Source organism: Dasypus novemcinctus, chromosome 12 (genome assembly GCF_030445035.2).
Source record: "Dasypus novemcinctus isolate mDasNov1 chromosome 12, mDasNov1.1.hap2, whole genome shotgun sequence".
Classification (NCBI taxonomy): Eukaryota; Metazoa; Chordata; class Mammalia; order Cingulata; family Dasypodidae; genus Dasypus; species Dasypus novemcinctus.
This window is the reverse complement of record NC_080684.1, coordinates 64,330,946-64,355,011: the sequence shown is the minus strand read 5'-3', so window position 1 is coordinate 64,355,011 and position 24,066 is coordinate 64,330,946. Positions and strand designations below refer to the sequence as shown.

Here is a 24,066-nt window from a genome sequence, read left to right as displayed (position 1 = left end):
AACAAAATGAAAACTGTTTAAAAGCACATTCTTAGGAGCCAAACACAAATATATAACAGATAAAATAATCAGATACTGGAGCAAAAATCCTACATATGGCTGAATGAGCAAGGGATTGGAGAAAATTTCAATTCAGTGAAAATTTCATATTATGTTTCATATTTTAAATTAAAATTAAAATGTATTTATGTGTCCCTTATAATTCAAATATATTTTGCTTCCTGAATTCATATTGCAAGATTAGTGAGTATAGATTCTGCTTTATAAGAACTTGTTTGATTCCTGAGTTTCTGGAAGTAATAGCGACAGTTAGGATAGCAGGAAATTATTCAAGCAAATTTCTGAATTATTTCAGTTTCCAAATTCACAAAGGTGAAGCCAGAGTATGTGGGTTCAGACTGTGGGTGTTTTCTGGATATACTCATACATATACATGCATATGTATAGTTTGAAGCAATGAATAGAGTTCAGGAAGTTTGTCAGCCAGAGGCAAGAGAGACACTTATTACCACCTCCAAAGAGAGAATCTCACTGTATGGAAGGTAGCAAAGAGTGTAAGAATGCCTGCCACCAGGAACAGCAGTCCTAGGGTCTCCATGGTTTGCAGGTGTTGCAGTCGCCGACCAAAGCACAACTCACACAGCAATGGATGACGCAACGTATACTCGCATAGAGAAGAGACAAAGCAAGGTCAGCTTCATTAATGAACCTTGGTCTCCTATGGCTAGCATCCATGGCCACCAGGCCTTGCTCAATAGCCAATAGAGGGCTATCTACACACACCTCTCTTGTGTCACAGTGGATGGATCCTGCTCCCTCCTCTCTGTGGGAACAAATTTAGCAGCAGGATTGGGCCAGCTGCCTTAAAACACACTTGGCCAAGAAGTCTCTAGTGAATGTATAAATGTACATGGGGCAAAAGGGGAAGGAATGTGTCTTTAGGCCAATATCTGCTAGTGAATGTATTTTATCTCAAGGTACTTCTAAGAAGGTAGTCAGTCACACTTATCATCTCATCCTAGGAGCCAGACTAGCACATCCAGTCTGGGTCATAGAGTTTATCTGTGGGTCATGGGGAAAGACAGCAAGCTGCACTCAACAGTCCCCTACTACAAAGTTCATATCATGCTGTCTCTCTCTCTCCTTGTCCCATTCTAACAGATAGGTTTGAAATTGTCACCTTTAACTCTGCTCTTTATATAATCTGTCCCATGGAAATCTTATCCATTTCAATCATTACTTCTGTGGAGAAGACATCAAAATCTATAGTTCTAGAACCATCTTCTGAGCTGCAGTAAATATTTCAAACACCTTCTTGGCACCATCACAGGACTTTGCAAATGGTTCTATAGGTTGTTCTCTTCCACAGAGGTGTCCAGCAGGGGGGTAGAGAGGGTTTGAAATCTAGCCAAGGGTTTGCAAAGGAAAACTTGCCCCTGAGGGACTGTACCCATCTTAAGGGAGTACCTTTACTAATTCATACCAAAGCATCATATGAATAGCCCTGGATCTCCACTAGTTGTCTAAGGAATGGATTTAGCTCAGGGAGTTTGAGCATCTGCTTACCATGTATGAGGTCCTGGGTTTAATTCCCAGTATCACTAAAAAAATTAAATAAATAAATAAATTCTATATGCACATTCATTCAATGATATAAATAACCTTAGCATAAAGAATATTAGGTAACTATACATTCTGGTCTGGAGAAGCTTTAAGACATTCTGTTAAGTAAAAAGAAAGTTGCATAGACTGATTCCAATCTTGTAAAAATATAAATAATAATAACATTATTATAGGAATAGAAAAATAGTTTAGATATAATTACTAAACTGTTAACATTAGTTATCTCTGGTGTTTGGAAATATCCATACTGTATATTTCTGTTGTGTTTGAAATTTTTATAACTTTTTATTATACTTATAAATAAAATGATGACATTTTAGAGTCAGATGTCATTTTCCATGACATTAATAATAGATCACTTTTATTTGCCCCTTAATAATAATAATAGCTAATGTTTATTGAATGCTTTATATCTGCTAAACACTATGTTAAATACATATATATCAGCACAATCACACTGAAGTAATTACTATTACTCTTTTACAGAAGAGGACAGTGATGCCCAGAGAAGTTTAAGACACTTGCCTAAGATTATAAAAAGTCATTTTTGGGGGGAGGGGTTGAGGGTCAAACCTAGTCCATCTGATCTTGATTGTGCAACCACTGGCTCTGCTGCCTCTACCCACTGATCTCCACTGTACTGAGAGCTTTGCAAGCATCAGCCAATTTAATTCTCATCATGTGATTGGTGGTAGCCTCATTTCACAAAGGAAGAAACTGAGGCTTGGAGAATTTAATAAGTTATCCAATGTCAAACAGACTGCAAGTAATAGAGCTGAAATGAAAACTTAGTGGGTCTAAGTCCAAGGCATTTTCTCTGAGTGTACCACTCTTCTCTCCTACTTGAAAATGTGGTTATATATGAAGTTATACCTCCACATTCAGGCATTTCCAAGACAAACATATAAATGTGCCCGCAATACTCCCCACATGGATCGTTCTCCTTTCTTTCCTTATACAATAAAATCTACCAGAGTTCAGAACTTCAGCAATTTTCACCAGGGATATTATAATAGATTATTATCTATTCTGTTGTCTCCTGTCCCTTTCTACTATATAACTCTGCTAGGTTAAACTAGCCAAACAAAATCTAATCATATTGCTTGTTTTTGGTATTATATTCTAATATGTAATATGTTTATACTATAGATAATATATTAATAACATAAAATATTATATATTAGTAGATGTAAATTATTATATACATATATTACATAGATCTGTAATATACCATCAAGAACTTCTGCAATGGTCCTAATCTACAAATCCAGCCTTAAATCTCTCTATACTACTGAAGTACTATAATGAGTCACTACTCACTGATTGAATCACTCTAATGCCTTGTAAATTTAGAGCATTCATTGTATTTTGAAAGCAGCCCACATTTTTCCTATCTCTAGTCTTACTTATGCTAATGTCTCTCCAGGACTGCCTTAGAAACTCCAATTCACCCTTTGAAATCATATTTCTTACTTAAGTTCAAACTCAAACCCTCTTTAATAAAATATTTTATGGCTCCCCGCTAACAGTTATTGCACCTTAGTTTTAACTAAGTTATAACTGTGCCCTTTGTTGGACAAGAATTAGGGTTAATTATATACTTACCAAGGAATAGATTGTTAGTTCCCTGGGAAAGTTGACTGTGCTTTGCTCATTTGTGTTTATTTCACACAGTACAGTGATATGAACTTTGGGATCAATATGTATTTGTCAACTGGCTTGTTCAGATTTCCTTCTCACCAGAGTTTTCACATTGTTCTGTGGTTCTTTCTGTAATGCATAGTTTGAGCCTTAGGCATGCTCGATAAACATCAGTATGTTGAATGTATGCATAGAGTAAACAATTTGTTCTTTCAGTGTATAATTATTTAGTACTCACCATGTACTGAAAATTTTGTGTCTCTGACAAGAAGGAAAGGGAAAAATGAAATGGAAAATGAGACATGCAAATTTTCATGTAACTTGCCCTACAGTGAAGGAGACAGACATAAAAACATAAAACGAAGACATGATTTTGTTCAAAACTAAATTAATACAAAAAAGAGGCACAAGCAAAACACAAAAGAGTTTTCAGGATAAGGGTATTTATTCTGTGACACAGGATCAGAGACAGTTTTATGCATACCCTTGATTGTTTCAAATCTGTGGGGGCACTTTTCTGGCTGAGCAAATAATACGGTTAAGCAAACTTGAAAATGCCTGTTTCAGGAAGAATAGTGATATTGAGTGAAAAGGTATAGAAGAGAAGGGCAGAGAGGTTAATAGGTCTCAGAATGTGGAAGACCTTGAATGCCTTGCAAACATTTTGGATTTTATGCTTAATGAGAAACCACTGAAAGGTATTTTTTGTTTTTGTTTTTGTTGTTGTTGTTGTTGTTTTTTGCTTCTTTTGTTTTTATTCTGTTTGGTGTGGAATGGTGGCATAACCTGGCAGGGCTGACAGATAATAATCTTGAACATGACACTTCAATATAGCAACATTTATTGGGCATTTTTCTGTTTGTCAAATATATTAGTCAGGGTTGTCTAGGGAAACAGGCCCAATAGGAGATATCTGTGACTATGATGAGATTTATAAGAATTGTCTCACAAGACCATGGGGATGTGCAAGTTCAAATTCCTTGGGGCAGATTGTAAGCTGGGAACTCCAATGAAGATTTTCAGTGAATTCCCCAGGAGGAATAGTTGAAGCAGAGATGAAAATTCTCTCATCTGCCTTTCTCTTTTGACTGCTGAAATCATCATTTCTCCTTTGCCTTCAACTGAATGGATGAGACTTCTGTCATTGTTGAAGGCCATCTCCTCAGTTGATTGTAGATGTAATCAGCCATAGATGCAATCACTGTACTGATGATTTAGGTCCATGAGATGTCCTTACAATAACAACCAGGCCAGTGCTTGCTTGACCAAACAACTGGATACCAAACCCTGGCCAATTTAACACATGAATGTAAGCCAGGCATTGCATTAAGTACTAGGTATAAAGATATTAATAAAACTCAGATACTGATAAAGCATTAGTTCTGCTATTCAGTCTAGTAAGGAAGACAGACATGTTAAAAAGTAATTACAATGCAAATTGACTAATGTGAAAATAAAGTAGGTACAAGGTTTAGTAGTGTTAAAAAAAAAAGAGATAGTAATATTATGGGCATGAATTTGAAGGAGTAGAGGGTATTATGAAAACCTTCCTAGAGAAAAATACATTTTATCTAAGATTTGAAGGGGGACAACAAGGAGCTCACCAGATGGCCTTTGAGGAAGAGAAAGGAAGTGAGCAGGGGTAGGAATAGAGATGAGGCTGCCAAAGTAGATAGACCCTGGCTTAGGGATGGCTAGCTTCATTTTGTATACAACGGTGCACCTACAAAGGGTTTTTATGGAGGAAAGAGATATGACCAGATTTTCAATTTTGTAGAGCAATGGTACCTCCAAATGTTAAAAAATGTATGTGATGGTCAAGCTATCATCAGATATAGTCCTTTAAAGTTCAGCTTTAAATGAATCAATGTGATTTCTTTAAAAAAAACACTGAAGTATGCAGAGCACAGGTATTAATTATCCAGCCTAGCATTCCTCATGTTTTTAATAAAGGCAAATACAGATATAAGTAAAAGAATCAAACAAAATATTGTAAATAAAATATATATACAGAATGGAAATTTATGCAATTTTATAACCTTCTTTGAACAGCCCCACATAGGCAGATTGTCCTGTTAACATTGAAAACATTTTCCAGGTCATTTTCCCAATGAAGTGAGTCCAGATTATATAAACACAGAAAATACAATGTCTATTTTTTGCAGAGTATTTTTGTTATAAATTAAAATTGGAGAACCACAAAAAAGTACAATAAAAATGAAGTACAAAGAGAAATAAATAGGGTACATCCTAACAATATGTTATTCTTTAGCAGCATCCTATATTGTTTTAATTATTTAATTAAACCAGAAAAAAATGAATTATTCAGAAGCTACTGTAAAAAATCAATTGACAGACTAATTTGCAGTGAATACACAATGCGTGTTTACTTTAACATCTTTTCCACATGATTGCCTTATACATAAAAAGAACTAGTACATTTAGTTGTAGACCAGACTATTTTTAAGCTGCTTTTACCTTATTTATGTTTATTTTAACCACTGAATTATCAACTTTCAACTAAAATTTTTCTAAGGAAATTAACATTTAATTTTACCTCATCTTAACGAGCTTTAACTTTGAAGTCTATTTTCCTATGGCAAATTTAAAGAGTAACTTTTATGGCCAAATCAAGTGCAATTCATATTTGAAGAATATGGGATCAGGATGGTGAGAAGAGATGGAGGCAGCAAACTCATGTTTTGGGGGTCTGTGGACCCATGGGATCATGGTTGTTGTTTTACATATGTTATAACCATTAATCCTCACAAAAATTATTTGAATTGTTTTTAGAATCACTATTCTAGCAGACCCATGGGAATGGATGGGAAAGTGAATAGATTCAGACATAGGTAGAACCTACCTTAGAAAGCAAAGGAGAGAATGGGAAGAAGCAATGAGAGATATGGAGTGAGAGAGTTTGCAGAAGTTGAAAGTGATCAACAATTTCAAATGTTTCATGAAGTCTTGCAGAATATTCCTAGCTGGAGTTGTTAAGATTTATAATTAGAAGTTCACTGGAGATGTTTCTTGTTTAGTTCAATAAACTAAAATGGAAGAAGAATAACCATGGTGAAAATAATTAGCAAGTCAATTAGTAGTTAGAAAATGGGAGATGGTGAGTAATACTCTTTTGAGAAATTTAGAAATGGATGGGAGAAGAGTAAGGTAAAATCTAGATAAGTAGATAGTATTAAGAGACAGCATTTGTAGAATGGGAGAGACTTGCAAATTCTTATAGTCAGTGGAAAGACTGAAAGAAACAATGGAAAAGGTATCATTGAAAATAAAGTGGAGAATAAGCTAAGCTTCCAAAGCCATTTGCAAGTAGAAGAAGGAGGAAAGAATGTGTAGTAATGAATGAAGGTTTTGATTTAGTGAGAAGGGAATATATGGGAATTTTTTAAGAGGGTTTTTCCTCAAGGAAGCAGGTAATGGGTTACTTAGTAAGGAGGTAGGAACAGAATAATTTTTGTGAGTGTAAGGAGACTGAGAAAGAGTTAGATTTAGAACAATACAATGTGAAATACATCAAGGAGCCACCAAGACTAAGAAAGTAATCTTAGTATGGGATGGTAGTTCCAGATGAGGTTCTCAGTAAATTCAATAAATTCCAGTTTCTAAACATGAAACAATATGGAATCTACCATGATACCATCTTATCTAAATCTATGAAGTTATTTCATTCAACATAATTGAAAAGAACAGATATAAATATAGAATTAACAGATACAAATAAATTGACTCTGATGACTGGTAATTGGAATAAATCCAAAGGTAAAATGCTTCCAGAAAACTTGCCAGGGGAAGTTTTGCAAAGCTTATGAAATCCATGAGAAAACTCAGTTATGTTTAAATAATTAAAAATAATTTAGTAGGTAAAGATGATTCAAAAGAGCATGCGGGAAGAAAGTGGAAAAATGGCTGAGCAGTAATATTAAAGCAATTAGCCTTGAGGGAAGTGATAAGTATATTCATCTGAAGTTATAGGATCATTTATTTGCAGAATTAATGAAATGACAAAGTCATTTTTCTTTTCAATTTAAAACTTCCCAATTTATGAGTGAATATAAAATGCCGCAGCTGTAGAAAAGAGTCCACTGCAAAAGTTCTAGAATTAAATTCTATCAAAATCCTAAAATCGGTCATCATTTCTCTCAATGAACGCTTTTGCTAATTATTCTTTGGATATTTTCACCCTGTCATTTCCCCAGTTACATGAGATGGAAGCAGATTTAATTTCTTCATGTCTATTACTGCCTTTCTAAAAATGATTAATCTTTCAATGACTTTCCAATTTCTCCTACATTCATGTATATCATATATCCTGAAATTGATTAGCTTATTTTCTTTAATGTATCAGTAAATTTTGTGACCAACTTTTAACTAACATTCTAACAGCAAGTCAAAAATAAGGTTTTTGTGTAATTATTAGCATTTAAAGTAAGCCACCATGGCTAAACTTAGCAGAAAATAGTGTTTGTTTAATGACAAGAGTGTTTGCATAAGATGGTGACAGTTCTGATTTATAACCCTTAAGACAATTTAAAACTCTCTGTTGCTATGTTTTTGAGCTTGCCTGCAAACATTATGAGCTTCCAATAGATACATATTAGGGACCTATTCTTCCTGTTGGAACTGTATCCTTTTTGGTTAGAAATCGTATAATTCTTAACTGATTTTTATTTTATGAAGGATTTGAGTGATGGTTGAACAATGTCTGTTTTTTTTGTTTTATATTGGTAAACCAAAAGTTTTAGCATTGTCAGACATGTAGTTATTCACAAAGACCTATGATTTCTTATTATATCTCTACATTATGTTATGTTGATACTGTATTGTAAAGATAAGTGTGGAAACTAAAAATTACCCAAATTATTGTCATCAATAGAAAATGTCTTCTTTTGCTGTTGATAATTGTACCATTAAATTGTACCAATAAAATTGCACCAACACAAAGACTCCTTCCCAAACAAAAAAAAAATCAAGGTGTCTAACAACAACATATGTTAGAAACTAAGAAAGAAAAAAGAGCCAAAGAAATTGCTGTTTACCGTTTCCACTGTTTTTGTGATTTTTAAGACCTATGTGAAGAAATTTTTAAAATATAGGTTAAAATAGTCTCCTGTTGAGTATGAGACACTTGATGTCTGTGTTTGCAAAATTTTTAAGACTTTCTTTCCTGCTTTTGGTTAGAATCTATTCTTTGACACAAGTTTCATTATTTGTGGGATAGAAGACATAGTCATTTTATCTTTGTCCATGGAGATTATGAACTTTCCTTCTCCCTCTATTAACATCAAGATCATATTTGATATTAATACTTAAATTGTGAAGATCAAAAATTTGACCCATTTTATTTTACCTTTGTGTTTACTAGAGTATTCTTTTTAATTTGAAAGTTAACAACTTGAGAAAGCTTACTGATCTTTTGAAAAACCTAATGGAGTATGAAATAGTTTTAAATAATATACAAAGTTTTTTTTTGTTTGTTTTAGTGTTTTTACAAAAGAACAGTTGACCTAAAGTCCTAAGATTTCAGTTAGAGAATTCTAGAGCTCTTATTACCTTGCTTAGTAATCCCTGGCAATTTCATGGACATTATCAGGCTAAAATGCCAAAATCAGTTAGTTATTAGTTGAGTAGATGAAAACTATTTTCTGTTTATTGGATACATAAAACACCTTATTTGTTCATAGGACAATTCTCATCTTGCACTTCACTTATACTCATAGTTGGTAAAAATAATAGCATCTACAAATTTTTTAGTTACTATGTGTCACACACTACGCTAAGCAGTATACAACTCCCTACACATAGACACAATTAACCTATGAGATAAGTATACTTATTAATAGCATTTTGCAAAGGAGGAAACTGAGACTTGCGAAAGCTAAGTGAATTGTTCTAAGCATTATCCCTACCCAGAAGCAATCCAAATCCAGGATGTCTAATTCCAGATTTGAATGTTACCAGTAGCCACTATACTTCCTGGCATAAATTCTCTCTTAAGAACAATTTTATTTTTATATCTGAAAACTGTGCTTAAGACACAAAATCACCATTCACCTTCTACCCATTATTTTAACTCAGCTTGGCAACTTCATATTTTTTGTATCATTAAGGATATTTATTCATTTTATTGACAGATAAAACAGGTGTTAAAATAATAAAGCATATATTAAATTAAGTAGGTAAATTAGATTCCTTTAAACAGTGCCAAATATTGAGTTTGAAATTAAACATTGAACTCTATACAGAAGATAGTTTAAAGGATCCAGACAGTTAAATTTTTTTTAGATAAATTAGGTTATTGGATTTTAAGCTCTTCATTTAAATGTCCTCAGTATAAGTGACTCTGACTGCTGTCCTAAAGTAAATTGCACAGAGCATTGTGTTTATCCTTATATTTTGTCAGAAATGTGTGCTCTCAAATTATATTAAACAAGATTGAAGAATTTCTACAGGACTTCTTTAATTCTATTTTCCTTTTGGCAGAAAAGAACAATGAGTATCTAATGTTGAGATACTTGTATGTTCTAAATAGGTAACCCTAGAACCCTAGAAGAACCCTAGAAGAACCCTAGAAGCAATGGATGAACCAAGAAAATTCATGAACTGCTTTAATCTTTTTTGTGTGTGTATTAATAATTTAACTTCTGGTGTTTTCATTTTGAAAACTCGATAGGAAATATCACAGATTTGGGATATAACATGTGCTATAAATCATCCTAACTTTCTATCTCAATTAATAATTTTTTATGAACATTCAGTGCCATTAATCTTTCTGCTTATTGTCTAATAATAAGTTGAAAAAGCCAATATTACTTTTTACTCAGTAAACATTGTCACTGAGGGTAAGAAAGACAATAACCTCTAAGAGGAATCAAAATATGTGTTGTGAAAGTTTCATAAAATCAGTGAAATAAAAAACAGAAAAAAGGAGGGGGAAAGAGAGAGAGAGAACAGAAAAAGGAAGGAGGGGGAGTGGGGAGAGAGAGAGAGAGAATGAATATAGCATCTCAGTTAAATTTAACTGCAAAACAGTTAAATTATAGTATAATTAGCAAATATTTTGGTTACACCTACTACTGTTTGTTGAGCACTGGGCTAGATCAAGCACTACTTAAGCACTACTTTTTCACAATTTTCCAGGCAGTTTCCATTACTTCCCCACCCCCTCCTTTAGTTTTTTGGATCCCACATTGTGAGATGATTGCTATTATTAATTTGTTGAGATCTAGCTATTGCTTCCTTCCCCTATAAGGGAGAAAATACTGGCACCATTTTATAGATGCAAGAATATGGTTGCAAAGCTTGCAGTAACTCATCCAAATCATACAGCTAGTAAATGACTAAGCCACTTCCCTTTTTCTTGGATCTATTCATTTCTTCTAATTCCTCCTTTTTATACTGTGTTCAAGGCTTTGATTATTCTCCACTGATTCCCAGAAGTATAGTTATTATCTATTCAAGTAACTGAATGGTTTTGTACCCTCAGTGACATTATTTTCTGTACCTAAGACAAAGGGGTATGGGAGGAAAATAGGTTCATATCTTAATATTCGAAGAAGAGCAATCCACTGAAACTCTGGCATCCTTTTTCTTTTTTTTAAATTTTCTCTGATATATAGGAGTCTGTCACCTGAAAAGGAGAAATAAATAGAGAGGTATTATACCATCATGGAGTAGTTCTCAACACTGGCTGTGCAGTAGCATCACCTAAAAAGCTTCTGAAAACACACATAAATCTAGAAAATCTGATTCATTATGTTAGCATGGGGCCTGTATATCTGCCTTTAAATGTTACATAGCTGATTCTGATTTGCTTCTAGTTGTAAACCGTTATTATGGAGATAAAATGGGGAAAAAGCCTGGACTTTGAAGCAAACAAAGGTTTGATTGCTCAACTACCATTTACAATCTGTCTGACTTTAAGTCACTTACCTTTTTTATGTCTGTGAATGCTACTCTCTAAAATATGACTGAGACAATGCCTACAATAAGTTTATTGTAATAATTAAAGGAGGTAACACAAGTTAAAAAACCTAGTATAATGCATAAAACAGGCACTCAATAAATGATAAATATCATCATAATGATAATCAAAATGATGTTGATGATTCTTACTCTTCTGATGAGAAAAATTTAGAAAAACATAGACCCAATTTCATGAAGAGTAATTAAAATAACATGCAATCCATAGACATTGTCTCTTTTATTTAGTAGCTTAGTCATTATGACATTGTCATAAGTAATTGATATGCTCAGTAGCATTGCGCATAATGTTATTTAGACGTCCAGGGACATGGTTTGGAAAGTATGAATAAGTTTCACAAGAAACTTTTCTTATATGAATGAAACTAACATGCTCAAAACACTATATTTCAGGTATCAAATAAAAAGTTCAGAGGCTGATACCTTTAGGTTTAATGTGGGACCACCTGTGTGTATAGAGCTGAGTCCTGGCTTTGCTGCAAGAGATGCTGATGATCTGAATATATCTGGGTCACTTTGCACTCTAGTTCCAGTTCCTGGCTGTAGTCATTCAAATCATAAAGTGTTTTCCTATGCACTCTGATTTCCATCTCATGTATGACTAAGCCATCCAACCCTGAGTTGCCTTACCCTGTAGGTATTTAGGTAGGACACTGAGCCCCATCTGCCCATCATGACTACCTCATAGCAAAGACCCCAGTCCAACATGGTGTCAGACAAAAGTGCCCAACTATCTTTGTACACTTCTAGGCATGATGGCAGAAGTCCTAAAGGTTATTGAATTTACTGCTGAGGGTAGTGCCCTCTTGGAACAGGGAATGCTCCAGCCATTTATTACAATATTTCTCTTTTCACAAAGAAAGTTAGAATCTTCATAGTTCCTATATCATACAAAATAACTAATTTAGTCTGTACATAAACTCAGTATGGTGCTCCAAAAATATACAACTGGTTCTAATTCATAAAACCAGTTTGTATAACTTGCTTTTATCCTTTACTGATAGTCAGAGTATATAACAATTTTTATTGACTCAATTGATGCAAAAGGACGTAAACTCCACTACAGTTACTCTAGATGATCTACACATCTAACATTTCATTTCTCTCACTACGCTCATGGGAAGAACCATTTAGCCTTTCTGAATACTATTGGTGGGAGAATTCACTATCCTTCCAAACTACCCCATAACAACTCCAAGCTATTTTTTTGTTCTCAATTTCATTTATTTCTGCTCTAATGTTTGTTATTTCTTTCCTTCTGCTTGATTTGTGGTTAATTTGCTATTTTTTTGCTAGTTCCTCCAAGTATGCAGTTAGGTCTTTGATTTTAACTCTTTCCTCTTTTTAAATGTAAGCACTGAAGGCTATACATTTTTCCTTTCAGTAGTACTTTCACTGCATCCCATAAGTTTTGATACATTCTGTTCTCATTTTCATTTGTCTTCAGATTATTTATTTATTTATTTATCTTGCAATGTCTTCTTTGACCCACTGAATGTTTAAGAGTGTGTTGTTTAAAGCTGCCATATATTTGTAAATTTTCCTGTTCTCCTCCTGTCATCGATTTCCAGCTTCATTCCATTGTGATCAGAGAAAGTGCTTTGTATTATTTCAGTCCTTTTTTTTTAAAGATTCATTTATTTCTCTTCCCTTCCCCCTGTTGTCTGCTCTCTTGTGTCCATTCGCTGTGTGTTCTTCTGTGCCCACTTGCACCTTTGTTGTTACTGGGAAACTGCGTCTCTTTTTTGGTGCATCATCTTGTTATGTCAGCCCTCCGTGTGCACAGTGCCACTCCTGGGAGGGCTGCGCTTTTTTTTGTGCAGGGCAGCTCTCCTTGCAGGGTGCACTCCTTGCACATTGGGCACCTCTACATGGCACAGCAGCAATGCGTGTTGACCAGCTCACCACACAGGTCAGGAAGCCCAGTTGAGCCATGTCCACTTCCCTATTTCAGTCTTTTTAAATTTATTGAGACATGCTTTGTATATGGTCTATCCTGGAGACTTGAGAAGAAAGTATATCCTGCTGTTTTGGGGTGCAATGTTCAACATACATCTGACAGGTCTATTTTATCAAATTATTCAAGTCCTTTATTTCCCTAGAGAGCCTCTGTTCAGGTGTTCTATTATTGTGGAGATATCTATTTCTCCTTTCAGTTTTGCCAGTTTTTGCCTCATGTATATTAGGGCATCCTGGTTGGATGCATATGTATAATTATTTCTTCTTGGTTAATTGCCCCTTTTACTAATATATAATGTCCATCATCTCTTTTTTAAAAGATTTATTTATTTATTTCTCTCCCCTCCCCACCCCCACCCTGGTTGTCTGTTCTCTGTGTCTATTTGCTGCATCTTCTTCTTTGTCCACTTCTGTTGTCGTCAGCTGCATGGGAATCTGTTTCTTTTTGTTGCGTCATCTTGTGTGTCAGCTCTCTGTGTGTGCGGCGCCATTCCTGGGCAGGCTGCACTTTCTTTCACACTGGACGGCTCTCCTTACGGGGCGCACTCCTTGCACACGGGGCTCCTCTACGTGGGGGACACCCCAGCGTGATGCGGCACTCCTTGCGCGCATCAGCACTGCGCATGGGCCAGCTCCACGCGGGTCAAGGAGGCCCGGGGTTTGAACCACGGACTTCCCATGTGATAGACGGACACCCTAACCACTGGGCCAAGTCTGCCACCTTTCCTTCATCTCTTATAACACTTTTGCATTTAAATTTTATTTTGTCTAATGTTAGTGTAACTTCCTTAGCTCTTTTTTGGTTACTATTTGGTTACTATTTTCCAGTCTTTCACTTTCAGCCTATTTCTGTCTTTGCACCCAAACTGAGTCTCTTGTAGCCCTCATATTTTTATTCATTCTTCAAGTATGTGTTTTTTGATTGGGGAGTTCAACTATTAACATTCAATGTTATTACTAAAAAGGTACTACTTGCTTTGATCATTTTATCCTAGGCTTTCCTATGTCATACCTTACTATTGTCTGTCTTTTTACCCTTTTTGTTACCCTTACTAATAATCTTCATTTCTACAATATTCTCCAATTTGCTCTCTCCTGTCTTTTTCTTTCAGGCTGCAGTGCTCTTTTTAATTTTCTTGTAGAGCTGGTCTCTTGGTGACATACTCTGTTTTTGTTTATCTATGAAAACTTATTATTCACCTTCATTTCTAAAGGACAGTTTTGACAGATAACGTTTCTAGGCAGACTTTTTTTTTTTTTTCTCTTTCAGTATCTCATATCATACCCCTACCTCCCTGCCTTTATGGTTTCTGAGAAACTAAGTCTTATTGGACATCCCTTGTATGTAATGGATCACTTTTCTCTTGCTGCTTTCAGAATTCTATCTTTATTTCTGGCACTTGACATTCTGACTAATCTGAGTCTCAGAGAAGATTTATTTTGATTTATTCTGTTTGTACTATGCTGCCCTTCTTGGATATGAATATTTATGTCTTTCATAAGAGTTGGGGGAAATTTTTGGCCATTATTTCAACAAATATTCTTTCTGCTCCTTTTCCATTCTCTTCTCCTTCCTGGACACCCACCATGTGTATGTTTGTGCTCTTCATTCTGTCATTCAATTCCCTGAGCCCCTGTTTAAATTTCATTTCCATTCTTTTCTATCTCTATTCTTCTGTCTTTTCAAGTTCAAATGTTCTGTATTCTAATTCGCTGTTTCTTTCCTCTGCCTTTTCAAATCTGCTGTTGTATGCCTCTAATGTATTTTTAATCTCATCTACTATGTCTTTCATTCCCATAATCATAATCTTTGCAGGATTTCAAATTCTTCTTTATGCTCACCCAGTGTCTTCTTAATATCCTTTACATCTTTAGTCAAACTTTCCTTCAACTCCTTGAATTGATTCAGGAGAATTGTTTGACCATCATTAAATAGTTGTTTTAAATCATGTTTCTCTCTGATTTTTTTTGTTTGCTTGTTTCTTTGGCTGGGCTGTATCTTCCTGTTTCCTAGTGTGACTTGTAATTTTTTTCTGATGTCTAGGCATCTGATTATGTTGGTGTGCTTATTCTGATGGTCAATTACTCTCTCTTTTATAGTAGATTTGTGTAGATTGTTTTTTTTTAATGGATCTTCTTTGATTTTTGATTCAACTTATTCTAGATTGTTGTAATTGCCTATGTTTCAATTATGAAAACAGGGCTAGGGACCCATTAATGGGGTGCAGACCAGATCCAAGGAATGCCTGGGGATAAGGCAGGAAAGATGCCAAAAGTCTTTTTTTTCCCCTTCATTTTCCCAGCCTGCCAGCAGATGGCAATCTTCAGCAAGTCTTTCCACAGAGGTGTCTTCCAAATTCCAGAGAACAGTGTTTCTGGGCCCAGTTTAGAGTCTCAATTCCAAGCCAGGTGCTGCTGTTTAAACTCCAGGATCAATGTCCAAACTCAGCTCTCCTTCACATCTTCCCTCTTCCCAGGGAGGAAAATATCCACTCCCCTCTCAAGCAGTGGCAATCCACCACACATTTTGCCAAGGCTTTTGACTTGAGTAGAGGGGATGGACACTGTTCCCTGCTATGGGGTGCTTAACTCACAGTTTTTCAGCCTCCTCCTCTCTCTGCCCCACTCCTTCCTGGATGATGCATGCAGCACATCCCTGGTCTGTAGATCCCCAAAGCAGATGCTTGAGACAGCTTCTGCCTTTCCTCTGCTTTTTTTGTAAGAAAGGTAAGCCCTGCTAATCTACTCTGCTGCCATCTTGCCAGAACTTCCAAACTACCTTTTGAGTCAGAATAAATGTATTTATTTTATTTTTTTCCTAGAATAAATTTCCACAGTTGCTCTTCTTTTCCTTACATGACATAACTTCAAGTTCTCTGATGAAATTGATTACTCTCTCAATTTGATTTCTACAAAATAAACATTATATTCTAGGTGTGGCCTTTCCAGTACCCAGATGGCTTACCTAAAATCCTCCTTGTTCTAATTGTCAATTATCTATTCTTCCATCCTGGGCTTGCATTGGCTTTTGTGAGCATCACTGTCATTGTCAACTTTTATTGACTTGAGAGTCAAGTTAAATCTTAGATGTCTTTTATGCCAGCTGCTGCATATCAGCAGTGATTCCTGCAGGAATCCATCTGTCTCTGAAATACCTGTGATGCTTATGATAATCAAATGCTTCTCTTTGGGCAATGTAAGTACTCTTGATGCTCAGTTCTGCCAGTTACTCATTGAAAGACCAGATCCCCTACTTCTTTATACTTTAAAGAGGTGGGAAGGAGTGATAAGACTTATTGATCTAAGGGACAGAAACCCAACTCAAACTAACTTAAGAAACACAAGATGTATTTATTACCAATAATAAAATAACCTGGAGAGGGCAGAGGTAGAGGTAGTCTTAGGAATGACTGGAACTGTAGTTTCAAACACCTTAAAAACTCTCTCTCAAATGGCTCTTGTCTGCAGCATTCTTTCAAATTTGCTTAGTCATATGGTATTACATCTTTACACTTGCGATTTCAAGGCTCATATCTTTATATCCTTAAAACAAAAAGGAAGAGATCCTTTTTTAGAGACTGAAATTTGAAAATCTCATGGAAAAATTGATTGATCCATCTTCAGGTGCTTGTCCATCTCTGATACTATCACTGAAGCCAAAGAATAAAGTGGTATAATTGGCCTAGCTTCAGTCACATGTCCACCAAAGATGTGGCCAGGGGAATCAGGCTTCTATGATTGACAAATTCCCACACAGCCATTTCCAGAAGAAGACATTTTGGAGCAAACAAAACAATAAAAGCACTGGAAAAATTGCAGTTTTCCACAAAAAGTTATATCCTTTTAATTTTTTGCCTCTTTTTTTTCCTGTTTCCATAATCAGTCTACTTTTCTGACTCTATCTCCTTTCTCCGTCTTTACAACATTGAATGCCCCAGGACTTGATCTGGGCTTTCTCACATTTTTTTTTTCCTTTCCCCCCTTCTCTCTTCCCTTCCCTTCCCCTATCTTTTTTTTTCCCTCACCTTCTCTCTGTCCATGCTTTAAATATTTCATCTAGATCCATGGTTTTTAATACCAAGCTTATGGTAGTTACTCCCAAATATAACATATATAGTCCTGATCTCAGTTTGTTATCTCCCTACCTATTTGATGTATCCACTTCTATGTGATAGGAGTCTAAAATATAACATGTTGAAAAGAAAGTCCAAAACCATAGAACCTGTGATGATCTCTCTAGCTTCAGATCCTTTGTACTTGCTGCCTCTATTTGGAATAGTCCTCTCTCTATATTTTCACAGGGTTGGCTCCTTTTGTCATTTAAATATCAGTTTATGAGATCACTCCTTTAATCAAGAATTCTTGGCAACCCTAATTCATGTAGCCTTCCCAGCCTATCTGTATCATCACATCATCACATGTACTTGCTGTTGCATAGCATTTGCCCAACTCCAGATCTCTTGTAATTTATGTTTACTCATTTATTTTCCATCTTCTTTCACTAGAATGTATGTTCCTTGAGGGTAGGAATCTTGTCTGTTGTGTTCATCACTATACCTTTCACAGTAGAACTGTGTTTGCAAATAGTATGCACAGATATTTGAATCAAGGAATGAGTAAATGACTAACTCTCCTTTTATATATTGACAGAAAAAAAGGATTAGATATTTTAGAGAGATATAAGAATAAACCTAACAAAAGTATATTTAATAAAATTTAGTTCCCATTTTCATCAATAGCACCAACAAAATATGTACATGTATTTGCGTGTGTGTATATATATATACACATACATATATATGCATTTATCTTCCTAAAGTTTGTGTGTATACATATACATATAATGTACTTATATTTGTATATGTTATCCATTAATTGTATTTACCTCTGTATATTTTTATATATAATGCATACATGAAAGTCTACATGTAGTGTGCCTGCAGCTGAAAATATAAGGTCTTCTCATTATGGATGCTGCCTCTTGCTTTACCTCTTCTCTCTTATATTCTCTTGTGATTTAGATTATCTTGTGTTTCTGTGTGATTAAAGTTTTACTGTCTGTCTTATAATACCTGAAAATTAAATATCACAAAACCTATTTAGTATCAGTAGAAGAACTTTTCTTTAATATAATGTTACCTTTAAACCAAAAACCATCTTATACACAAAGTTATCATTGAAACATTCTTTTAAGTTCTAGAAGAAATGAAAGGTGAACTATTTTTATTCAGTATTAATGTTGGTGTTCTAGCCAATGCATTAAGATCTGAAAATATAAACTAGATCTGCATAGATGAAAGAAATTCATAAAATATAACTTAGAGATGGCAAAATTATATAGATCTAACAAAATCTAAAAGCAGCATATTTACTAGGGCAGAGTCTAGCAACTTTGCTGTAACAAAGAGACTGCAAAATATCATGGCTTAAATTAGAAAGAAGTTTGTTTTTCTCTTTTAACAGCTCAGCGATAAGCAGATTTTTCAAAGTGGCATTGCCATCCTCAACACTGCCTTGTGTCTCTGGGTTGAAAGTGTCTGCCACACTTGTCACCACTTCCAGACCACAGGGTATGGCAGGGAACCAAGAAACATATAAGTATCCGTTTTAGGGGCATGATCAAGAACTAGCACAAATGACTTTTGCTTACTGATTATTTTTACCATTGCACAAAACTGTCCTGCAATCAAAGGAGACCAGAAAATACAATCTCAATTTGGGCGGTCATATGCAAGAGTTCTATTGCTAACAAATTTAGGACTAGATATTAATGTACAACAAGCTGTCTCCAGAACATGGAATATAAAGAATGTTTGGAATTCATTAGTGAATTTAATGAAGTCATATAAAAATATAATCACAGATATCAGTAGTGTTCCCAGTAGTAAACAGATAAAAATTATTAGAGAAAAAGAGATACCTTCAAATAACAGAAAAATGAATATAGATTTAAGAATAAACACTGAATTGTTTAAACAAATTTTTAGCTAAAACAGCAGAATTCTATTGTGATATGGGAAAGACCAAAAGACCTAAATAAATGGAAATGTTTCTGTGTATGAGGCTAAATATTGTGAAAATTTCTACTTTAAGTTAATTTATAGACATAATGTAATTAAATCAAAATGTCAATATATATCTGAAAATTAAATAAAACGAACCTAAAGTTTCTTTGAAAAAACAATTATAAAATGTAATAATGTCATTAAAATGAGAAATTTAATGAGGATGGGGTTTTCCTAGCCCTCACAGTTATTAAAATATATTGTAAACAACATTAATGCTTAACTTAATATTGGATATTCTCATCAACACTATAAGACTAGAAAATGTCATAAGAGTTGTGAGGATAGGAAGGAAAATATGAAATTCTCATTATTTGCAGATAATATAATCTACACAGAAAATCCAACAGAAGTAATATGTAAACAATTAGGATAAATATGAGAATCCAGTAAGTTTTTTCACTAGTTAATATAGAAGTGTAAATCTAACTAGGTTTATTGCCATGTTATTTAAGTGGTGGAGTGTTAAAGGCAACTTAGTTGTCCATCACAGTGGAACTGATATATAAGGACTATGTAGTTGTTAGAAACAATCATTTACACATACATGCAGAATATGGATAGATTTTCAACACATAGTGTTAAGTTTAGAAAGTAAAGAAAACAAAACATGAGATTCATAGTACAGCAAAATAGAGCATTTGTTTGTATTTTTAAATATACCTAGGAATAACGCTACATATTTTACAAGTAGACATTCATATTTAAGGATATACAAAAAGAAAAATGTTTCCATTGTTCAAAAAGGAACAAATGTGGAGCTAAGGATGGAAAGAGGTAAAAACAAATGAACAAAAACCCAAGAGAATGGGCATTCATGAACTGTTGATGAAATATCATGACCTGAGTATTATTAATGCAATATTAAGCACCCAAGCCTAAAAAAAGGGAGAAATTCTTTCTTTTTTTTCTGTTTTTTTTACAGAAATGTTTAAAAACTGTAAAATAACCATTAAAGTAGCATAAAACTGATACAAAGATAAAAGTCTAATTTAATGAAACAGAATGATGAGTATGGAAAATGTAAGCTCAAAAAAGCAAAGTATTTTTGGAATAATTAAAACCACTTTGGGAAGCGGACTTGGCCCAGTGGTTAGGGCGTCCGTCTACCACATGGAAGGTCCGTGGTTCATACCCCGGGCCTCCTTGACCCGTGTGCAGCTGGCCCATGCACAGTGCTGATGCGCACAAGGAGTGCCCTGCCACGCAGGGGTGTCCCCCGCGTAGGGGAGCCCCACGCACAAGGAACGCGCCCCGTAAGGAGAGCCGCCCAGCAAGAAAGAAAGTGCAGCCTGCCCAGGAATGGCACCACACACATGGAGAAGTGACACGACAAGATGACTCAAGCAAAAGAAACACAGATTCCTGCTGTCAGAAGAAACACAGATTCCTGTGCCGCTGACAACAACAGAAGCGGACAAAGAACATGCAACAAATAGACACAGAGAACAGACAACTGGGGCAGGGGGGAGAAGGGGAGAGAAATAAATAAATAAATAAATCTTTTTTAAAAAATTTATTTTTTAATCTAGTTTATATCCATAACTCATCTATATACTTTCTTCCCCCTCACCAACTCAAATAACCAGTGGAATTCCAGATGAACAGATGAGTTAAATATAGAAAATAAAATTATAGCTCTGGAATGAAATATTTATCATTTCTGGAAAAGTAATATATAGACATCATTCAACCAGTACAAGCAAAAGCAAAAGCAAAATATTGAAATTCTGATTTTTTTAAGTTAAAAATTTCATACAATGAAAATAATAAAGCTGAAACAAAAAATTGAAGACCATGAAAAATTATGGAATCAAAAACATATATAAGGTTCTCAATTCAAGACTTTACTTCCATTTATTAGAAAGAACATTCATTCAATAAACATGTATTAAAGCAACAATGATAACTAACTCTTACAGGTTCCCTCAACATGTAAGACTTTCTAAGGGTTTCTTGTATTTTAACTCATTTTATATTACATAATAACCTTATGAGACTTGTACTATAAATATCACGATTTTACAGATGAGGACGCTGAGGCACAGAAAAGTTAAATAATTTGTTCAAGTTAGTAAAGAGAATATATAATCAAAATTCTGCTGCATAATTCATGATCTAATACGGATCCTATAGGCACTACTGGACACCACACACTTTTTGGTCCCCAAGGACATACCAATAACGAAGGCAGAAGAACCCCGTGTTTTGAAAGGGCTTACACTATAAGTATATAAATTTAAATATAATTTTAGATAGTGATAAATTATATGAAACAAAGTACACGTAGTTATGTATAGAGTATTGCAAATATAATTGGAGCTTATTTTCAAAGTTTTGTGTGCTCTTCGTTCCTGTGTGATATTATTAACCAATGCCATCATGTCATCTGAAACATTGCCATTTGAACACAAGTTGATGAAAGTGCTTACGAAGTTACTGTCCCCATAAGTAATTCCATTTTTAGTGATACTTTATCTCATTGTTCTACTGGTTTGACTGAAATTAAAAGCAATGTGTTAAAGTGAGTAAAGAGTATAAGACTAAAAAATCAGGAAATCAAGTCATAATTCTGACTTTAACTGGGTCCATTTGAACTTTTTTTTTTTAATAGATACAAACTGCTAGAACAGAGATACACAAATTTCTGTAAAGGGTCAGATAGTAAATATTTCAGGATCTGTGGGCCTTTGGGAATCAACTCTCCTGTTGTAGAGAGAAAGCAGTCATAGACAATAAGTAAACAAATGAGCTTGGCTCTACTCCATGTAAAACCTTATTTATGGGTACTGAAATTGAATTTCTCATAATTTTTGCATGTCATGACACATCACTTTTCAGATTATTTTCAATCATTAAAATATGTAAAAACCATTTTTAGATCACAGGCCTAACAAAAGCAGGCCTGAGGGCTGTTGGTGATTATCACATAACTCCTAGAAACTCTGTAACAGTGTTTCGCAGCCATTTATGACACTTCTGCCTCTGCCCAGGAATGTAACAACAGGCAAGAAAAAAATCTTTGGACTCAAAGATTTCATATGCATTGATTTTCAACCTGAAGGGTATAAAAAATTCAGACTCATTAAACTGGAATCTGCATTTTTAACAAGCATCATGGGTGATTCTGATACAAGTGGGTTGAGAAATACCAAAAGGAAGCTTGAGCAAAATATAACACACAAACATAGAACATACTATCATATAACACGTTGCTTATATACTAGTGATTACAAAACAGCGAGAAAAGTGCCACAATAGATATAAAAATGGAGGTCTGAGGGAGATTAAGAGGAGCAGAAAAATATGAAATGATCTATGGAAAATCGGTAGTAATGGGGACTTACAGTTAGTGTGGGGAAGTGCAGGAAACGTGGCACGTATGAAAACTATGATTCTGGGGTGTTGTAAACACACTCTACCCTCACAGAGAAAAGAAGGCAAAGGGCAAAGAAAGGAAAGGGGTAGACACTCCAAAGATGTGCTGTGCTTCCCACCCCAGAGGAAATCACTTTCTCCTCAAGTCCTTCTAAATTTGATAGCTCTGTAACTATGGGTAATTTCCTTATCCCCTTTACTGTAATTAGTTCAACTGTAATAATAGCACTTACCTAAGGTTGTTGGGAGGTTTGAGTGAGTTAAAACATGTGAAGAGCTTAAAACTGTGCTTGGCACAATTGCAGTGAATATTATTATTACTGATGCTGATGATGTCATTATGCCCTTGTTGGTCATGCTCCTATCCGACTCCTTTCAAAGAGGATCAAACTGAGGTCCAGAGGAAGGTGGGCTGTACTACCCACGGTGGCACTGACTAGGTAGCAATTTGTTGGAGACAGAAGGAGGTTTATCACTCATTCTCTTTAAACTTCATTCTTTACCCATAAAAATAGGGGTAAGTTCAGGTCCTTTCCCTTAGTGGCACTTTGTTGCATGTACACATTTCAAAGATCACATAAAAATCAAACTGAAGTGCATGTACATGAATGTAATACATGATTATTACTGTTAGAACCCAAGCCAAGGGATCGCTTTAAAAAGAATTATTCAGAATAACGGGTTGAGTATGCTTCTTTTGTTATTTCTAAGGAAGGAGTTGAATGGATAAAATGGATAAAAAGGATAAAAAATCCTTTTTATTGCCTTGGCTGACTTTTTTGTATGCAGGAATGACTAATGGATATTGTTTCTGCAGAGAGCTGCCTTCTTCACTTTCTCAAATACTTTTAAACCACTTCAAAAAGCTTTCCTTTGCCTTAACTCGTATTTACTTTAACAGAGCTAAAAGAAAAGTTCTAGGACAGAGCCTATAATTTTGTCACTTCTGTCCTGATTGGAAAAAAAAAATCCCCAGATGTATATTTACAATGTTAGCCATGCCTGGCTGAGGAGGTCAAGCCTCACAGTGCTAAAGGGTGTGGAGCAGGTGCTGTGAGGTCAGTCATGGGAACACAGGCTCAGGCACACTGGAAACTTTCAGCAAATGACTGATTTGTTATGCTGAACAAAGAGTCCAAGGAGCAGCAGATGAGATAACCATTGTGGCCAGTCTCCCAGGGAGGCCAACTGCTCTGGTCAGGGTCAGGGTCTGTGGATGGCAGCTCCATGGGCTCCCCTTGTTGTCAGAGAGGAGAGACCAATCAGTGCTGCCTGAGCGGGAGGGCAGGGCGGTGCTATGCGTTCTCAGTTTTAAGATCTGGTCATGCTCCTCCTTTAGACCTAATATCTCCCCCAGGCTGGAAGGAAACAGCAACAGCTGCACACAGTAGAGAAGGAGCCA

General features: G+C 35.1%; 1 protein-coding gene across 20 annotated transcripts in view; it reads left to right on the top strand.

The window, feature by feature from the left end:
* Nucleotides 1–24,066, top strand: part of PPFIA2 (PTPRF interacting protein alpha 2) — a 544,821-nt gene that overhangs the window by 340,792 nt on the left and 179,963 nt on the right. The gene's annotated exons all lie outside the window — the stretch shown is intronic.